This window comes from Montipora capricornis, chromosome 3 (assembly GCF_036669925.1).
Source record: "Montipora capricornis isolate CH-2021 chromosome 3, ASM3666992v2, whole genome shotgun sequence".
Taxonomy (NCBI): domain Eukaryota; kingdom Metazoa; phylum Cnidaria; class Anthozoa; order Scleractinia; family Acroporidae; genus Montipora; species Montipora capricornis.
Window position 1 is genome coordinate 66,923,162 of NC_090885.1, and position 5,531 is coordinate 66,928,692.

The following is a 5,531-nucleotide window of genomic DNA, read 5'->3' on the forward strand; positions in this document are numbered from 1 at the left end:
GTACCAGCCCTGAGCTTTTCTATCTTCTCCCTACCTTTTATATTACAATTGTATATATTTCAATTCTGTAATATCAAATTCAATTGCGTAATGTCTCTCGTTTAACTTAGAAACATAAAATAAAGTGGACTTGATAATAACCTGCCGTGCGTTGTTTAAGCAGGCCCGTTCGTTGAAGGGGAAAATGCATTGTAGCCACCTGCCATGGATCTCCCAAGCATGGGTATTTTACGCAGTAATCTGTCCATAAGAGGTTTTACAATCCATGTCATTTCCAGGCATTGCCATACAGCACTCTAGTAGTGGTAGCTAGTTAGAGTGCGCACAGAAAATATGTGAAATACGCGTATATGCATTTACATGCAATTGCATTGCTTAGTTCAACTTGTAGACACTATTTCAAACCTCTATTGCGTGAACTCTATTTCTTACCTTATAGTCGTTCTTCAAATAACGTTTTGCATCCTTTAGCTTTTCTTGCTGTTGTTTAGCCCAAGAAAGGCCCTTCCCTCTTTCCCCCAGTTTCTCTGCCACACTGTGTAAGTCGTCAAACCCCTGAGCACCATCGGCACCTTGAAGGGATTTCCTTACAGACGCTGAACACTCGTCCAGTATTTGGAGCAGGACGCTGCGACTTAGAGCTTGAAATCCCGATTCCCGAAAGTAGGCTTGATACTGTTGAATAATCCTCTCGGGGATGATCATACGAACCACGTTTGGCACTTTGATCTGGTCATTAGTGGACAATTTGATGGTCTTCTCGCCAAAAGGAAGTTCCTGAATAACCTGCGGGCTTGTAATAAAACTGACAAAATGTTCTATTTTGTCAGTTGACCGTCAACTGACAAAATAGGACAGTCCGTCTTCGAGGAGAGAGCGATTGGATCGGCTGTCTCCTCAGACCGTACACCAAACAATGACGTTTCGCCTCCGTGAAGCACCACTGGGAGAGGTCTGGAATCCATTTCCTGATCTGTGCCAGACTTAGCTTGTCAGCCATCATAGAAAGGATTTGGCGTCGCACTTCCCAACCACAGGCAGCTCGATAACACTCCGCTAGTGCGTCCATGAAAACGACATCCACGTTCTTCTCGGCACTTTCTCCAGTAGCAGAGTACTGCTTATTCATCGCGTCCGATACATAATTCCACAACGCCACAGCGTCATTAGGCTACGAAAGCCGTCACCCCTTCTGTGGCTTTCCTTCCGAAGTACCTCTTTGTCCTATCAGGGACTGTGCAATAATTATCTGGAGGGGGGGGGGGGGGGTTCTAAAATTAGCAAAGTAGGCCTTAAAATAAAGTTGCACCCCCCTGAATTAAAGTTAAAATAACTTCTTGTCCACCCCCGTCTAGAGGAGAGATTACTTTCAACCCCCCCTCCCCAACCTCCGATCCTCCCTACATCCCTCTTTACCTTTACACTACTTCTGGTATGTCTGCATCATCAATAAATAAAACTTGGAAGCTGCGCTCCACATAATCGTCGCCTGATGAACCACCTTCATACTCGGTTGACTCCTCCTCAGAATCACTTGAGGTATCATCATGAGAACTGGAGGGCATGTCTTCATCATCATCTTCGATGTCTTCATCAAATGTTCTTGCTACAGAACCATCTGCATGCTTAAGTATTCGCTCAACTAATTGTGCCTTGTTTCCGGATACCATTAGACCTTCGTGCCTTAGATAGAGCCGAAGTTGCTTGTTAGTCAGTCTTTCAACATCGTCTCTGCTCTCCCAACAAATTTCTGGAATGGTGTTTCTTTCCAGATTTATTTAGTCTGCTTTTAGATCCAAGATTTCAAGGTGCTGAAGATTTGTTCTGGAAGAACTTTAGTCGATTTTAACTCTAGTTCTTTTATATATGTTTATTTTTGTTGAGATAAACTGTTCATTTTTAGTATAAGGTTTTGAAGCTGTTAATATTAATATTTATTAAAAGATTCCAAAAATTGATTTTGATTAGCTTACATGCAATATACATTATCTTGAGTCCATGGATTGAGATCAGACCTCTCAGTTTAACTTCTAACCCCCCCTACAACAGCTTAAGAAATCACATCTTACCCCCCCCCCCCCTACCCTGCGCTTTGGTTTATGTTTGGGACGGGGTGGGGTGGGTTTGTTGATAGGGCGGGCAGCGCTAACTACATCCATTAGCCTCTAATGAATAGAGTATGATGAAATTGTTCACCTACTTGCAGTTCCTTCATTAAAGGCCTTCACAACCCCACAGCGAAAAGCTGTCAAAACTGAGCATATTTTACTTTTTTCGAGCAATAGAAATATGTTAAGCCACGCCTTAAAGGAATCCGAAAAATGGGATAATAGAGCAGCCAACTTTGAAGCTAAAGTAGCGTGGGAAAATATATCACGCTCATTTCATCTGGTCTGATATACCTACTTCTATAAATATGTGTAAATCAAACATGATTCTCTCAAGAAAACTGTTCAGATTCACATTTTTACAAGTTCACTTACCGGAACCAACAGGAACAAATCTTCCAGTTAGCCGAATGATTTCTCTGGAAACATGTTTGTTTATCCCACGATCACCTACAGGTAGTTTTCCGCGCGTCGAGCTGTGTGCAGCTAGCGGTACAGGTACTCGACATTTCCCTGAACAGCGACGCCATCCAATTCCTAGAGACGATCTGTAGTGAAGACAAATGCTCATATCCGCCAAATGTTTTGGAGGAGAAAAGATCGCAGCTCGGGCTAGTATCAGGTCTATCTCCGTATGCACTTCGCTAAATCTCATAGCGCGCTTGTGGTTGATGATATCACGCGAGCATGTGGACAAGGAAATGGTGATTTCTGATACATATCTTGGATCTGCCCTGCATGATCCACCAACAAGCTTGTGAAATGAACAAGTCATAATCGCAAGTGAAGGACATGGGTGGTGTAAACTGCACAATCCTTCTCCGTAACAGTGACGTCACAGAATGAAAAATGGGAAGGGTGGATTTGACAGGAGGAAGGGTTCGAGACAAGAAAATCATTTATCACTGCGATATTCTGATGACTCATAATCGTACACAGCTCTCCGCCCCAACCCCCCCCCCCCCCAGCGGCCTAAAATGTACTGGCGTCAACAATTATAGGGAAGAAATCGAAAGATTGGCGTTACCAATTAAATCAAGCAGTGCCGTCACGTATATGTACAAGGGACAAGAAACGTAAACTATTTCATAAGACTCTGTCAAACTACTTTTTGGACGTAAACGTGACCGGAAAATGTAGTTCAATTCATTTTTCATTATTGTTGTCATTCCACACAAACAGAAACAAAATTTGGATAGCTCCCGTTGGTTTCGAGCTGGTTGCATAAAATTGTCAGTTTTTAATGCAAAGGACAGCTGAACAAAGAGGCCCAGCCAGGTGGCGGGCCGTGTCGCTTGTCTGAATTTTAAAAGGTGTCGTGTTGGTGTTCTGTCAGGGACGTCGTTTGTCGCGATTTCACTTTAAATGCTGTCGCTACTTTTTAGGCCATGTCGCTTGTCGGAATTTACCCTGGCAGAGCTTCAACAAAGTGCAAGTGCCGGTTCTTGTGGGATCTAACCAGCAAATAATAATTAGACTAAAAACAAAATAATTATGCGAGGCTGCTTGTACGGCTGTGAGGATACATATATTTTTGTTTGACCAATAGTTCGTCAGGCACGGCCTGACTTCTTCCGGCAGGGAGTAAAGTGATTTGTAGTACTTTACAATTTTTTGAAATTCAATTATAAGCCATAAGAAAACTAGGTATAAGATTACAGATAATGTATATAGTCTTTGAATCAACCAGATTTACAGCTGTGACAACCTGAGTAAATCATGGATGTGAAATCAATAGTTTTTTGAGTTTGTAATGAGAGACGTTCGTGTTGCTATTTTTAGCCACAAATTGATAGAATTCAAGAGTGTTAAAAATGGTCATAGAATATATCGTCCAGCCATACTCAAACCCCCGATTGAAAAATAGCCTTTCTTTCTTATGGAGAAGACTTTTGGAGGGAATCGATCTCCTTCCGAGCATGAAATTAGTTGTTTGAAAATTCTCGCTGAAATGCCTTTCCAAAATTGCCTTATTTGCTCGAGTCCTCAAATATTCGGAAACGCTTCTAAAATAGAATACTTTTATCCAGATGACAGTTAAAGGGCATACTAATTTACATTTAACCTCAAACAGCACAGATTCTTCGTTATGCTGGCAAGGCGAGCATATTAGTTTGGCCCTCGAATTTAACCGAATTTCGAGCCCAAACACCCGGGTATAAACTTAACGTTATTTCTGGCGTATAAATAATTTTTTTGATAAGTGAAACCCACCATGATTACTCACTGATATTGGGGTAAAACTGGACAAAATGTGAGCAAAATCTATTTTTCAACTTGTGCCACGCCTGACCAGGTGATAAGAAAAATTCCCTCTTAAACCGTTGGCCGCGTCTCATAAATATTGCTAAATAAATTAGTTATTATTATGCAAGTCCTAAAAAGCTAATTTTGATCAATACAATAAAACAAAAAGGATAACGAAAAATAACACAGGAATTGATGACTGGAAATAGATTATTATTATTATTATTGAAAACTGGACATGCAACAAATATTTATAAATAGTAATTAATTAATACTGACCGTTTTTAGACGGTTTACAGCGAATTTCCAATGGAATGTCATTCCAAAAGTATCTGCCAATAACAGACGGGCAAAATCTCCTTAAATTAGTTCTGAATGATTCAATCACAACTAGATCAGAAGAAGCACTACGAGTACTATATCTACGTTGCTCAGAGTCAGAGTGAAAGTAGGAAACTTATTCCAATATAGGAAATCATAAAAAAACAGGCAAGTAATAAGTTTGACAATATCAGGGAATTTTAGTAAACGTAAGGATGCATAATGAGAAGTAAAATGGGTTCCATTAAAGGAACAACATCAATAATTCAAAGGGCCTTGTTTCTTATTTTGTAATTTAACTACTGGAGAATAAGGTGCAATATAGGAGGAATCCTTCAACAGTATGCCCTACGCAATATTTAATTACTACTTTGCTTAATTAATTCATTAGAAGACGGTCCCAGCCCTTGAATTTTCGGTTTGAAAAAAAGAAAGAAAGGTCTATTAATATTTAACTCTTAAGACAAAGGAAATTAATATTTAGCTTTTCTGTAAACCGTAACGGGAAAAGAATAACCGTTCGCTCTCAAAAAGAGCCAAAAGTTCAACCGTTAACCGTATAAGCCACACTACCCCATTGAGACCCTCATATAATGCACTGATCCTAATTAGGGACTACTAGAGACAGAACCTGGTATACAATTTGTCACTTTGGATTTTCAACTACTACTATCCGTAAATAGGAGCAAGACATTACTTTCTTTTGAAAAAAAAAAGACGCCTCCAATAGTTTTCGAAACCAAAACCCGCCAAAGTGGCTCAAAGTTGACCGTTGTTCAAATGTCATATGATTTTGATAGTGCACAAAAAAGAGTTCATCCTTTCACAACTCTTTCTACGTCTTTCGAAGAAAGA

General features: G+C 40.1%; 1 protein-coding gene across 1 annotated transcript in view; it reads right to left on the bottom strand.

The window, feature by feature from the left end:
* Window positions 1-4,551: 4,551 nt before the first annotated feature.
* Window positions 4,552-5,531, bottom strand: part of LOC138043818 (zinc finger protein 850-like) — a 28,981-nt gene continuing 28,001 nt past the window's right edge. Inside the window, exon 4 of the mRNA XM_068890289.1 lies at window positions 4,552-5,531. This exon is cut by the window's right edge and continues 1,570 nt beyond it. The gene's annotated coding sequence lies outside the window, so the exon portion shown is untranslated.